The sequence below is a fragment of the Eubalaena glacialis genome, chromosome 16, assembly GCF_028564815.1.
Source record: "Eubalaena glacialis isolate mEubGla1 chromosome 16, mEubGla1.1.hap2.+ XY, whole genome shotgun sequence".
Classification (NCBI taxonomy): domain Eukaryota; kingdom Metazoa; phylum Chordata; class Mammalia; order Artiodactyla; family Balaenidae; genus Eubalaena; species Eubalaena glacialis.
In genome coordinates, this window is record NC_083731.1 from 13,682,291 (window position 1) to 13,698,015 (window position 15,725).

Consider the following 15,725-nt stretch of genomic DNA (forward strand, 5'->3'; position numbering starts at 1 on the left):
TTTGGTTGTTTATACTGATCCTGCCCCTGATAGGTTGCCGGGGCCTGCCACCTGTCAATTTTGTCCAACCTACCCAAAAAAGGAAGCTGGAAGGGTGCATGTGCCATTACTGTAGAATATGGGATATTAAAATAAAAAATATTCCAGCTCTTTGATTTCCTTTGATTTTGTGGGTAATACAATAACCAGAATGAGATAGCTGAAACCAATAAAATCTGATTTATAGCATTAAAGGCAATCTTTATAGCACTTATTTATGGTACATTACATCTAAAATCCAATTTCACAGGCTGCTGTTTGAAACTTTCTGTTCAATCATAAATACACTACATACACTGTACCTCAGTGCCATAGAGTTAGATTATACAAATGTCTGTACCCCCAGAAGGTATTAAAATTCGGTTACTATGGTGGTGAGTGAGCTTGACAGTAATTTTCCTAACCAACTCTTCAACCAAAAAGATCCAGTCAGCACTTGATAAATACTGAAACTGCTAGCACTCCTATCATTAAACCAAAAAAAAAAAAAAAAAAAATCTCTGCTCAGATAACTCTATATTCTGGAATGAAATTAATTGAAGTCGTATAGAAATGCGATAATTGGTGATGCTGAAGGATACTTTCGTTAATGTTGCGGGGTATATTTTCAAGCCAATGAGCAAAAGTACTTTCTTGCACGACATCATCGGTATTAAGACAAGACACATGGCTAGGTCTATACATGCTACTTTGGAAATATAACCTGAAGTGTCTACATGCATACACTTGAATGTAGAAGACTATATTCTGTTCAATTACTATAATCATTGTCAAAGAGAAGGCAAAGAATACATGCTGACTTTCAGAGAACTGTCATTTGAATCTTAAGCAACTTCCCATTGATTTAAAAAGGGTTTTATCTTAAAAAAAATTCAACTCTCCATACACTTTGCTTGCCATGCATTAGATAAACGTAAAGAGAGGCTGGGATCCTCGCCTGATCTGATGAGCAAGCGAAATCTTGCTCTGTGAGAGATCACATCCCTCAGCACTGAAGTTTTGTTTCCTAAATACATTTCAGCCTCATTGTCATCCAGAAATGTGTACCATGCACCCATCACCTGGCTTATGTGCTATGCTGATAAGTCATTCGAGAATGAAATTCAGGACTCAAATATATCAATAAATGACAAAAAGTGGCAGAAATAGTGAATAGATTCAATACCCAAATAACTGCCAAGCATTGTCCTATGCCAGGAGTGCATTGGGATACCGTGGGGCTTGAAGCTAATACAATTTGAAGTCCTCCTTAAAAAAAAAAGAATACCAACTTCGAAACTTAATATTGTTTATAAGGGACTTGTACAAGTGAAAGCCAGACACTTAAGCCTCATTAGTGACAAAGTAAAAGTATTTCTGGATCTTGTTTTTCCCATATCATTTCTGATCCTCACATAAGCCCAGCAAGGACAGCATTATTCTTCAGATGAGGACCTGAGGCTCAGATGCGTTGCCCCAGAGGACTCTGTTAGGGATCCGTTCATTGGGATGCAAGCTCAAGTTTGTCTCTCTTGAAACCCATGCATACTGTTGCGTTTCAGCTTTTTTTTTTTTTAAACATCTTTATTGGAGTATAATTGCTTTACAATGGTGTGTTAGTTTCTGCTTTATAACAAAGTGAATCAATTATACATATACATATGTTCCCATATCTCTTCCCTCTTGCATATACCCTGAGAAAACCATAATTCAAAAAGAGTCATGTACCAAAACGTTCATTGCAGCTCTACTTACAATAGCCAGGACATGGAAGCAACCAAGGTGTCCCTCATCGGACGAATGCATAAAGAAGATGTGGCACATATATACAATGGAATATTACCCAGCCATAAAAAGAAACGAAATGGAGTTATTTGTAGTGAGGTGGATGGAGTTAGAGTCTGTCATACAGAGTGAAGTAAGTCAGAAAGAGAAAAACAAATACAGTATGCTAACACATATATATGGAATCTAAGGGGAAAAAAAAAAAAAAGGTCATGAAGAACGTAGTGGCAAGATGGGAATAAAGACACAGACCTACTAGAGAATGGACTTGAGGATATGGGGAGGGGGAAGGGTAAGATGTGACAAAGAGAGAGAGTGGCATGGACATATATTCACTGTGTTTCAGTTTAAGTTAATTGAGGTTTGGGTTATTATCACCTGTAGTTCCCCGAGATGGGGTGGTGTTCTTCGTTGTTTTAGCCCCCAGAGAATTCTCTACAGCAAGGGAAGGCTTAAGCATGAATCAGAGTCCCCTGGAAGTCTTGTGAAGTCACAGATTGTGAGCCCCACCTCCAGGGTTTCTCAGTCAGTAGGTCTGGGTGGGGTCTGAGAATTTCCCAGGTGATGCTGATGCAGCTCGGCCAGCACCAGGCATTTAGCCGCTGACCTTGAGAAACTGAGCTAATTCCAGCATTCTGCCCATCTATCGTCTTCCTCCAGTGAAACCACAGTTACTGTAGTTCAGGGGTACTTAACCAGCTCAGCTAAAATGGAGCTAAACCCCACCCCTTCATGAAAGATTTCAGCTGGACTACAGTAGCTGGAATCCAAAATATGCTGAGAAGGAAAAATGTTAGTGAAGAATTATGTTGGAAGAAAAGATAGTATTAAAATGCAATTCAACAATGAGAAACTCAGTATATCTAAATTAGCCTCACTATAGCACAATTTAAAACTGTTAGGTAATGGTAGTTAATGAAAACTCATATAAATATCCTAATTTTTCTGTAAACTAATAGAAAAATAGAATCAATGAATATGGTGAGAAGCCAAGGAAAGAGAATCACCAGGTGAAGGGGGGGAAAAAATTAAGGGACTAAGGGCATGAAATGTCATTTGAAATTGAGTTAGTAGGGTTTAATCAAGGTATTTAAATGCATTCTACAAGAGAGTACAACTTACATTCTGTATTTAGGTGATATTCAATATAATGATGATGGACTTTTATTACAGGAAAGCTATTCAGTGATGCTTATGAAACGACTGTAGACAAATTATCTCTATGACATACTACAAAAGTCACATCCATAAATTATTTTAAGATGTCAGCACTAAGTATACTGAGGTTTGAAAGACTTTAGTTCACTCTGAACTCTTAATGACTCTTGAATATGTTTACAGAGAGAAGAGATGATCCTTTTGCCATTAGTATCTCGTGGATTATTCTGCAGTAAACATCCTGTGTATTTGCTCTTTGGTTGGAAGCCTAGGGGGCTCTTTGTTTATTCAACAAAGAATTATTGACACCTACTAGGTACCAAGGATACACAAATTAATAAGATACTTATTCAAAGAATTAGCCAACTACATTATCCTCTTTCTATTCTACTTGAAGAAAGGAAACAGAATTAATACAACTACATAGTAATTCATCTCAGAGAAAGAAAAATAATTTGAGCTTTGGGTTTATGGACTTTTTCTTCTGATAGGTGTGCAATCTATAGGAATGGATGGTCAGAGATTCCATAGTTTTCTCACATAGTGATCTTTGTATTGGATAAAAGACTAGTTTTTAAGAAATAATGTGAATGTGGGCCCCTTGTTATAATATTTTCTGCTTCCAGGAGCAGAGGTTCTTGGGCAGGGTTTGTGTGCAGTGGAGTTTACACAGGAATTGTTCAAAGAGTGGGAATTGGTGGCGATTCTGATAATGAGAAGAAATTAAGAGTTTTTCCAAATAGGATCACAGATTTTCAGAAAAGGAACCAGTGATTTTCTGAGGAGCGGGTAATAAAATTTGCCTTTGATCTAAAATGATATAAAAGAAAGTTCTGCATTTTCCTAGAAAATGTACCATCAGTGGCAATAAATCTTAGCTCTAACCTCCTGTCAATTATCTACCTTATGGATCAGTGCACAAAAAAACAATGAATTCCCAACAATTCTCATGGGATACAGATACCTTCACATGAGAGATTTCATAAGAAAATAAATATATGCTCTATAATATCAACATTTAATACCACTCTTGCTTTCTAAAAATGACTTCTATAAATTTATTTTTCACTCCACATTTCATAGGCAGATGGTTGAAAAAAATACTCTTTAGCAAAAAAAAAAAAAACCCAAAACAAAAAAGCCAGTTTTTCTTCCTAGTGTCAACTGTAGTTCCATTAATTTACAATATCTGAAAATAATTATTTTAATTCTCTTTAATGTTGTTAGCAGAAAATTTTTGTGTAGTATAATTAGGGAAATAAAAAATTCCTATTAGAAGCAGATCACTTAAATGATGCAACTGCCTTACCAAGTAAATTTCAGGTCACATATATCAAATGGTGCCACGGCCAACATGAAACCAGCTTTTGGTACATTCCATCTGAGGAGATGCTGCCTATTTGCAGAATGCCTAGGATAACATGTCCAAATGCACTTCACAGGTGTCACAAGGTCTTAAAACTTTCATGCTTCACCGAAACCTTCTAACCGATTCCTCTAATGGTTGTGTTTATTCTGCTTCATTTACTTTCAAGTTCACATCAAGTCTCAGAACTCTGAACTAGGAGAGACCATGGAGATGATTTAGTCTCTTCCCTTCCAAATCATCTTCAGGTGTGATTAACTGAGACCCAAAACATCTAGTGAGATGTCCAGTGTCTACGTCTGGGTGATGAAAGGGCCAAGATTGATAGAAACTCTGGTCACATGACTCACTGGCCATCGACGTTGCTCTCACTGTGCCATTTGATCAATGATCTTCACGGAGCCCTGACACCTTCTTTGGAATTACATGTTCTCAACAGCAATCTGAGTGCAATGCATTTGAAGAGCCAGTAAAAAGAGAAGCAGGAATTTGTACATGGAATTCTTGAAGTAGCTACCCTTTGTCTAACCCACAGAACTATTACTAGGATCAATTAATATAATGTAGGTAAAGTGATAAAGTGACAGGCTTTGTACACCAGAAAGCATGATACCGATAAAAGGAATTTTCAAGATCATAAAACCTAAGACGTTATTCTGTGAAAGTTTTGTAAAGAAAAACCTAGATGTCTTGCCCAAGATGTATAGAATACCACAAAATATCTATGCCAACTTGTACCCACAAATAAAATAACTGGATACATTTTAAAGATATATTATAAACAAATGTTAAGAATAATCTTATTACAAAAATGTATCCGAGATGGAAACAAATCTGAAATTCAGCAAAAATTTAACCAGTGTTTGTAGAAATTTTGTTGCTTTCTAAAACTGTAACAAAATGTCAATTCTCAGAGGAAGAAGTCAAAAATAAAACCATAATCTCACATTTTCATAATTAAAAGGAAATGCATTTTCAACTGCCTATAACATGATAACATCATTTCCTGTCAGCAATTTTTATACATATGCAGTTCTGACCTTCAATAGTCTTAAAGCTATTTATAGCGCTAATAAGAAATTGGATTCTCACAAATTAACAGAACTTTTTCCCCGTGAAAGACCAAATTGAACAAAGATTTACAACATGGGAAGTTTCTATTATTCATGCTTTTTTTTCTGTCTGGAAAGCCTGTAACCCACTATCATCACCAATACCCACCCCCAACCTCACCCCCAGACCTGAGTCAGCCTTGCGAATACTCGCTAGCCTCTTAAGACACCTAACTTCCTCTCCTCCATCGAGCCTTCCTTGTCACCTCTCTGTCTTTGCCTAGTTCTCCAAACACATAACTCTATGTTCCTGCTGTCCCCTGCTAATAATCTTTGTACTTACTTACTAGTCTATCACAGTTCCCCGGACTTTGAACTCCATAGATGTAGGAGTACCTTATGGATCTGTGTACTCACAGCATAGCACAGTACCTGGCACTTGTGATGATCAAGATAAGCTTGCTCACTTTGATAAAGCTAACCTTCCTCATCAAACATCTTTTTATTGACTATTTCCCACAGTGAAATTAAAAAGAGGAACTTTTAGAGACAAGCTTTCTTTTGATTAATTTGCTCAACTCAGTACCTGACCATAAAAAAGCAGTCAAGTATTGAATATTTAGTATTTACTGCTGAGTTTACAATAACAGTGTTCTAATAGAAAATGGCATCATGCAGGCAGATTAAAAAAAATCCAGAAAGCACGCACAAAAAAAGTTAAGTGTATTTTCAAAATAAATAGTATACGGTGATTGAACAGAAACAAACTTTCTGATTTTTATCTTTCTATATTTCCACTGGTTTCTGAACACAGGAGAGATTCTGTACTACCACCTCAAAGTAATATGATCAAAGTTTATTTATTCATTGAATACTGAGCCAGGCCACATCCTAGGTACCAGCTCAACAGTGGACAAAACAAAGTCCCTGCTTTCAAAAGACAGCACAACTTAGTAGTGGTGAGGGATCCAGACCACCTGGGTTTGAGTTCAAGCTCCATCACATACGAGCTGTGACATCTTATGTAAGTTACTTAACCTCTCTGGGCTGCAATTTCCTAGTCTATAAAAATGGGAACAATATTACCTACGTCATGGGCTGTTATGAGTATTCAATGAGTTAATATTTGTAAAGTTCTTTAAAGAGTACCTGGAATGTATGATATAAGTAAATGCTTGACAACGTTTCAAGGTGCTTAAATTCTACCAAAAAGAGACAGACACAAAACACATACATATGTAATTGGTCACGTGGTGATTAGTGCTGTGAAGACAGTAAGAGGGGCAAGGGAACAGAGGATGGAGGTTCTTGCTCGCTCATACAAGGTGGTCTCCCCCAGAAGGCCTCTCTGATACTGTGACTTTTGAGCAGAAACCTTAATAAGTGAGGAAGGAGCTCTGGAAATCTTGGAGGAGTGTCACAGGCAGAGGAACCAACTGAACTAGTTCTGAGGAGGAAGACAGCTTGGAGCATTGACAGAACCACAGGAGACTAAGGAGAGGTGCTGAAGCAAAGCCAGTGAGGAGGAGAATGGCCAGGGGCCAGGTCAGAGCAGGAACGGAGAGAGGAACCCCGTAGGGCCTTGCAGCTCACAAGAAGCAGTGCACATTTTAACGAGAAACCACTGGAGGATTTAGAATGGAAGGGTAATGCTACTGGATTTTTTTTTTTTAATGAGAAAAAGTATATAACTTTATTGAAAACATTAAATGGAGAGATACACCATGTTCACGAACTGGAAAATTCAATTTCACGTTGATGTTGATTTTCCCCGAACTGATCTATAGATTCAGTTGGGTTCCATTCAGTATGGTGATTTTTGTTGGTGGAACCTGACAAGCTGATTCTAAAATTTATATGGAAGAGCAAGGGCCAAGTATAGATCTTAGGAGATCATACACAGGGGTAGATAAAATGATCGGTGGGACAAGAGAGAAAAATAAATTGTGGTATATTCAATGGATCACTATACAGCAAGGAAAAGGAATGCTCTACAGCCACACACATTAATTTGGATAAATCTTAGAAACATAATATTGAAGGAAAAAGCAAATCACAGAAGAATAAACATGGTATGGCTCCATTTATATAAAGTTGAAAAACATGCAAAACCAGTACAAACATATGTAATAAAATCACAAAGCAAAGCAAGGGGATGTTTAAGACAGTACAGTGTTTCCTCTTCCAGGCAGGGGCACAGCAGGGACTTCAAAGGAAACAGTATCCATTTCTTAAATGGTGGTGGGGAGGGTGTTGTTTCTCTTTATTTTATAAATATTTCCTTGTATCTTTTCACTATTAAAAAACAACAACAACAAGAAAAGATATTCTGGAGGGTGAGGGGTAAAGCAGTGGAGGAAACAGGAAGTCGGCCAATGCTCATGGACGGCACAAAGTGACAGGTGCACCAAGTTCCTAACAGAGTTAAAAAATAGTAACAGAGCACGGTGTTTAGAAAAACAAAGGAGTCCTAGCAGCTCAACCTTTGTGGGCATGCGCAGGGCCTGTCGGAAGGGTGGGCTTCTCTGAGGGCTCTTGGAAGGCAAGCCCGCCACGTCAGTGGAGGACTACCGCCCTCCCCCAGCAGCACGTGTAGATTTTCACTTAACCCCATTTTTGGTGCAGTCCCTCACCCTCACCCCAGCCGGGGTAGCTGCTTGGCTGCAAGGGGTCAGGTGGGTCCTGGGGGGAGGGGCAACCTAGCTGCTTCTCATAGAGACCTTGAATCAGTCCCTACTGTCTGCCCCAAACCTTGCCTTCCACCGTGCTGGTGGAATTCCTGAACCTCTCCAGGGCTCCTGGGGGCAATCGGGCTGCCTCTTGGCCCCTCCAAGAGGGGAATGCTTAATTTCAACTTCTGATTCTCTAAGAGGGTAAATGAGCCTCTACCCACTTTCCATCTTTCAGAATGTTGTCAGGCTCTTTGGTCTAGTGCTGTCTCCCTATTTTCTTTGTCTTTGTAAATTTACATCACTTTTAATTTCTTTACTATCAATCATTTTAGATCTTAAGAGGAAACAAACTCACATGTTTAAACCTTCCACATTTAACTGGAAGTGTCTATTTACTATATTTAAATAAAAGTGTTTAACAAGTAGCTCCTGAAGAGTCCAGAAAGGAGAAGCTTAGCTGTCTCAGCACCATCCAGCACAGATGCTTGAACATCCCCACCTGATTTCTCTGCCTTGAGTTTTTCAGCTGTTCAAGGGTGAAGGAGAAAGCACAAAGATCTGGATTCAAATCCGGACTCCTCCATTTACTACCCCGTGATCTTATCACATCAACTCTCAGAGCTTTATCACCCGCATAATTGCTGCCCAGTGCACTGGGTTAGCTGGAGAGAAGTTCACTGAAATTGTTGCTGTGAAATGTTCCTAACTTATTATAAAGCACTGAACCTGGGAAAGAATTCTGGACTCTCATACCCTGGCTCACTACATTCTGCCTTAACCCGCTGGCCGCCCCCCCCCCCCCCCCCCCCCCCCCCCCCCCCGCCCCAAGGCCGCAGGAGGCAGAGCCCTGGCTCCTCACACCCTCAGGCATTCTGTGGTTCCCAGGCCTGCCAATCAGAGGAACCAAAAACAGCAGCCCGGGCAACAGTGAAGGTCCAGAAACCCACAAAGACGGAGGGAGTCCTAGAACCAAGTGGGCACTTTATTAATCTGGCAAAGGGGCAGCTGGGAAGGCGAGCAGCCCCCTGCCAGACCCTTTGCTGTGCTCAGGGGCCACTGATAGAGACAGAGCCGCAGGGCCCAAGCCCTGGACACTAGGAGTCCAAGCTGGGCCAGAGCAAGGCTACGGGTGGGGCTGGAGTGGCCGAAAGCAGGCATCAAGTACCAGCCTGCCGCCCCTTCTGAGGCTGGGGGTGGGTCTGAAATGAGTCCCCTCTCCCGTTCCCCACTCCTTGTACAGCTCAGGCTCTTCCTGGAGTCAGGAAGCCATGAGCCCCACATCAGCTGTGGTCTGGAAGGTGATGCCGTCCCCCGGCAACGGGGAGGCCGGGAAGGGCCAGAGCCAGACAAGGACCCAGCGGGGCCCCAGGGCCGCCTGCAGGTTGCGGGAGGGGCCCGGGTCGTAAGAGTGCCGGCCCCGAGCCCACTCCCACGTGGTCTGGCGCCTCAGCGGCAACATCCCACGGAAGAGCGGTCCAGCCGCGCACAGCGGTGCACACGCCACACACGTGTCGGTCACGAAGGCCAGCGCGAATTGCGCCGGAGACACTGCCTGTGAGCAGCCTGCGCCGGGGCAGCGGGAGGAGGGCGGCGGTGTGCAGGGGTGTGTGGGCTCGCAGCAGGGCTGACGGGTCAGGGCCCGGCCGCACACAGAGGTGCAGCAGGACGCCTGCGGCGTGAAGCAGCAGACACACGCAGGGTCGGTAGTTGCGGCGGCCCAGCGGGCGGCCGTGGTGGTCCCGGCCCAGGATGCAGCGGCGCCAGGCGGAGCAATGCCCGCTGCGCGGTGGCCTCCGGCTTTGGCACTGGTAGCAGTAAGCCCAGCCCTGGCCCAGACCACGGCCGGCCAGCATCACAGCCCGGATGCTGGGGTCCGAGCGCAGGAAGAGCTCCCCACGTTGCCCAGTAGGTTGAGCAGCTGGAAGGCTGCCGGCGCAAGCTGCAAGGTCCGGGCCAAGGGTCCCAGCGGGGGCGGCCCGGGACCCAGCACCAGCACGTAGACCAGTTCCTGGCCCACGGCCGCGGCTCACAGCGCGGTGGGCCCAAGAGGCAGCCGCGCGGGCGCCGCCTCCGCGCTCCCCACCGCCCAGGGCTGCCCCATGGCCTGGACCCACTAGCGGTCGGATCCCGGGTACCCCGCCGCTTCCCGCTGATGGATTTTTGTGGTAAAAGGATCACCATGGCTGCTGTGTAGAGAAGAAACTCTAAGGCGAGGAGTCAAGAGTAAACACAGGAGCATCCGTGAGGAAGCAGCAGGCTAGGTGAGTGATGACGTATCTTTGACGAAGATGGAGGGGAACATAAGATGTGGCCAGGTTCGGGCTATTTTCTAGGTTAGTCCCCAGCATTTCCTGACTGAGGGATGTTGGGTGAGAGAGAGAGGAGTCCAGGATGACGCCAAGATTTTGGGTCCAAGCTTCAGCAGGGATGAAGCTGCCACCAACTGAGATGCACAAACTAAGGGGAAGCGTTATCCGTCATAGGTCAGATCATTTTCCTGCTCAGAAATCCTCAGTGGCCCCTGCTTACTTTGTAAAATAAGTCCCCTGGGCCTTCCATTCAAGGTCCCGTTGACACCACATGCATTTCGTCCATGCTGTTTCTGCTCCAGCCAAGCTCGACCCATTGTCTGGTCCCCAAACCTTCACAATTGGATGACTTTTTCATGATACTCCCTTTCCTGGAAGTACTTCCTCTTCTTGTATGCCTAAGAAAAGGTCACTTAATCCTTCCGTGATTAACTTGGATTTCCAATTCTCTGATGAAGGCTTCTCTGGTATTTCTTGGCAGGTGGCTTTGGGCTTTGTACTTTTGTCACACATATTCCATTTCACCTTAAGTTATTTTATATAGTTGTTTGTTTCATCAAATAGACCGAAACGTCTTTGAAGGTAGAGATCATATCTTATTTATTATGTCAGTGGGTCTACAGTTCCTAACACACTACTTGCATTAAATAAAAATATTTCTGTCCAAATGAAATTAACATGTGTATCACTTCAAATCTTTTGATATGAAAACAATCAAGCGCTCTCTTTACAATATGTTAATCTTATAATTTTATTTTTCATTTCATCAAATAAATGTCTATGTAAAAATTTTTCTTCATTTATAAAATGTTGATAGGTAAATTAGAACAGAAAAGAAAAGAAAGTTATAATGAAAGGGAGAATTGATGCGTCTCCGGTTTTTTGCTTTTGTTTTTAAGCCTGATACATTTCTTTGGCTGATTATGAAGGTAATACCCTTGAGCTTTACATGATAAGGTTAAAAATGTCTCTATGATATCCCAGTATATAGTTCAGGCAATATGCCTTAAGATTTTCTTTTTTCTTTTTTTTTTTTTTTAAGCACAGCTACAAGCTTCTCTGGGGAACCGGCTGTAACACAAAGATTTGGTACTATTTGTCTCTTCCATTTCAGAAAACTAGAAATTATGTGCTTTGAGATACAAGGCAGTAAAATATTGATTGTATAGGACATTTCAGTAGAGTAGAAGGTATTCTAATTAACATGATAATCAACACAGGCTTTTTCATGGAACAGATTGTATAATCGAAAATTTTTATGGATTTTGATAAACATACTTCACTCTCAGAGGGATTTCAAGCTTCTGGTGTTATTTCTCCTTTCTGGACACCATGGTACACAGTTAAGGCAAAGGAACAAAGGAAGAACCCAACATTAACTTATAAATCAGCTATCAGTGACTGACTGCGTAAGGGAATAACGCCAGTCCCTGGCATTTCTGAGAGCTATATATATCATATTGGGGGCGCTGGAAATCACTAATGCCCTGAGAGATTCTCTAGTATTTTTGATATTCATGCGTAAGCCTCATTCTCCATCCAAAATTTTTGTTTAAAAATAAATAATTCTACCTGGGGCAGGAAGAGCTCAAGCTTTAGTATATGACATAGTTACCACTTTTTTTTTTTTTTTTTTTTGAGCACAAATTCTGCCACTCATGGAACTGAATATTTTATATATAAAATCTTAATTTTCACAATAACCTAGGAGGTCGTTAACTTTATCCCCAAAGGCACAGACTGAAGCTTGGAGAGATTAAGTCATTTCCCCCAAGGCTACAGAAGCCATTAACTGTAGGAAGTGGGACTTGAACCCAGGCTATCTGATGCCAGAATCCATGGCCAGGGTCATTCCTTTATGTTACTGTCTGTGTCCTGAGATCCACCTATGAGCCTGTGTGCCCTGTACTGTGTTCTCACTAGGGATATGTTGGTGAAGAACAGCACAAAATCTGCTGTCATGCAGCTTACCTAAGAGCTCTGTAGCAGAGAAAGGAAAAGAACTTCTATCGTGTATGCTTTCTTGAAGATTTAAGGAGAAGGCTGTATTGCCCTTCTTAGAACATTTTCTATCAACATATTTTATTAGAAACATTAAAGTGTTATATATTTCAAATTAAAGTATGTTTGAATGGAATTATTTCCATTAAACTCACGGGAAAATTTTCATAGAACATAATGATTTTTCCTCTGTTATATTCCCTCTTTGTCATTGAAGAAAATGTCCCTATGATCTTGAAAATATATAACTGTGTCAGACATGACCTACTGAGGAATCTACTGGCACATACTGGGAGGCAGTGTCAGCTGAGTTCTGGTCCTGGCATCGCCGTGATAGACTCAGTTCTCTACCATAAGATGCACATCATATGCATTTGCATTATATTGGATTGTTGTCAATAAACACCCATCTATTATTTATGCTTTGTAGCTCATAGAAACATTTTGCACTGTCATCTCTCTGACCACAGGTTCTCAGAAACATTCATAGTCTATTTTGAAACTAAATTTTACAAGGAGATTAATAATGAAAAATAAAAATCCCCCAAGGCATAACCCACGGAGAAGTCCTCTCTTTACAATTTGGTGCTATCCGTCCAAACATTTTTATATTCATATTCCTCCAAACAGAAAACCTTGACTTCTTATATTGAATCATTTAAAACACTGACTCATTTAATTTTGGTTTCTTTTTTGCCTGGTCTTTAAATTTTGATGGAACCTTCTCTTGAAAAACTTCATAATATATCATTTACTTTATGCATTGGGATACAATAGTGCCAATTTTACTAGATACTCTGGTTAGTAATATGGGGAAAAATTGGCTGTGGGAGATCATATGAACAATATGTGAGGCCCAAGAGGCTTACGAAAATATAAGTATGTAATATTTCATAGACAGGTCTAAGGAGTAAATAAAAAGCTACGGCTTTAATCCATTCTGCTCAGGAGAAAGAAGCTATAAGTGAAATATGGTGGGACTAAAATGTGTGCTTCTAAGATGGTTCATCTCCTTTAGACCTGGTGATTGGTGCATTGTCATAATTTTCAGAATTTAGTCATTATTTCAAAATAATATTAATGTAGAAGAGGCTCCTATAATCCACAGGAACATTGTTACTAATTATTTTCCATTCCCTCTGTACAAAATACCCCTTATCTTTAAAGGGAATAATATATCTCTACTGATAGGTAAGAATACCCTCAGGTCCCCAAACCTATAAGAACTGGAGTAGAGGCTTTTAAAAATCTGTTGATAAATTATTTAAAACTGACTGAGCTAGAAAACCACCAGAAGAGAAAATACTTGGTAAATGATGTAGAAATGTTAAAAATCGTCAATACTGGATTATTTTAAAGCTCTTTTCCTGTTCTTCTCCACCTCTCACCTCATCCATCAATTCTCCAAATGTCAGCTTGAACCCTCTGGCCAAATCCTGTTTCAGGGAATTTACTTGTGGACGTGGCACAGCAGGCATTAAAGATGCCATTAAGCTGACATCTGCTCCTGGACACGTGAACCTTAAGTGGCCTGAAAGCATATAATGTGCCATGCCAACTAAAGAGAAATCAAAAGAAAAAGCAAAAACAAACAAAACAAAACCAAACCCAGAAACAAATTTAAAATATACTTAAATGAAATTTTAATTTAAGTGTGTGCCTTTGCGTGCACTCACACCTACATATATACACATTCATATGCTCCACTTGCTTTAGATTCGTAGCATCGAGTACAGAATTGGAATGCCATAAGCTCCATTCCGATAGTGACATATGTTTTACATTATTTTTAAAGAACTAATCCTTACACTCTTTTTGCCAAAGTGTTATATTATCATTGATGCCATTTCCATCTCAGCAACCTTTGGCTATACAGAGAAAGGTTCTCTCTATGTTCTTTTCAAATAAGCTCAAACATACATATCTTATAAAACAAAGATATACATCACCCAATATGCATTGTGATCTCAAAGAACTGAAATTCTTTCCCCAGCACCCTGACCCAAAAGATGCTCTCAGTTAGCTCCATCTCTAAAACGCACTTGAAATTAATGGAAAGTTGAATTACACACACTGCCTCTATTTTTAAAAATATTTTTACAAAGTAGCAAATTGTTTCCACTCAGTAAAAATGATGGATTATTGTATAGTTTGAAAAAATTAATGAAGGAATATCAACCCGTTATTCATTAGAATATTTCACTGGGTTAATTCAGCAAATAAAAATGGAGAAGAGAGCAGATGGCCATTTATAGTTCTCTTGATTTCTTAAACTACTTCTTTACAGCCAGAACTGCTCCTATATTTAACTGGAAATGCACAGCTCTCACCATATGCACGGTAAGCAAGCATTCATGTGACCTCATAAACTTTTCGTGTAACACAGCAATGATTTTTATGATTTAGTTAAAGGAACACTATACACTTACAAAGTAAGTTATTCCCATAGCCCCAATATTCTGGGGATAATTTGAATTTCCTAGACTCAGTAGATACTTACCATCATTATCTGGTCTGAAGTAGGTTCAAGTAGGCACATGGGTAAAATTTCACAAAAGGAAGTGATCAGCTTTGTTACAAACGCTGAAGTATGCCAAGCATTCATAAAATTATTACAGAGTAGGCAGTGTTTCTCTTAAGGCAATACTTTTTTTTCACTGTATCCTAATCCTGTAAGTTACTGCCTTTTAAAAAATTCTATCCTCATGTAGAGCAAATGGGACTCTCACATATGTAAGTGGAATCAACCACTCTGGAAAACTGCTTGACTGTATCTATTACAGCTGAGCATATACATACTCTATGGCCCAACAATTCCACTCCTAGGTATACGCCCCACAGAAATGCATACATATACTCACAAAAGACACTGATATGAATATTCATAGATGCACTATTTGTAAAAGCTCAAACCAGGAAGCAATCCAGACAGAATCAATAAATAAGTTGTGACATATTTATACAATGGTATAATAAAGACAATGGAAATCAACAAACTTCTGCTATAAAAACAACAGGAGTGAATATTACAAACAAAGTTGAGCAAAAGAAGGCAAACACAATAGCATATACTCTGCAATTCCATCTATGTAAATGTCAAAGGTTGACAAAATCACTGTGGTGACAGAAATCAGCACAGCGGTCGCTTTGGGGGAAAAGTGGGGAGCAGTGACTGAGTCAGGCAGGGGGCGGTTTGGGGTGCTCGGCGCGTTCTTTTTCCTGAACTCGGTGGTTGTTACATGGGTAGTTTCCTCTTGTGAAAATGTACTGCATTGCACACTTATGATCTGTGAACTTCTTAATATGTATGATAGACTCCAATTTTTTTTAAGTTTACTTTAGAAGATATACACTGTGAATAAAG

The 15,725-nt window shown here is 40.5% G+C and overlaps 1 protein-coding gene and 1 pseudogene across 1 annotated transcript in view; both read right to left on the reverse strand.

The window, feature by feature from the left end:
* The window catches only part of HS6ST3 (heparan sulfate 6-O-sulfotransferase 3), a 649,716-nt gene that overhangs the window by 184,851 nt on the left and 449,140 nt on the right, over positions 1 to 15,725 (reverse strand). The gene's annotated exons all lie outside the window — the stretch shown is intronic.
* On the reverse strand, positions 9,310 to 10,152 carry LOC133076226 (probable palmitoyltransferase ZDHHC24; annotated as a pseudogene).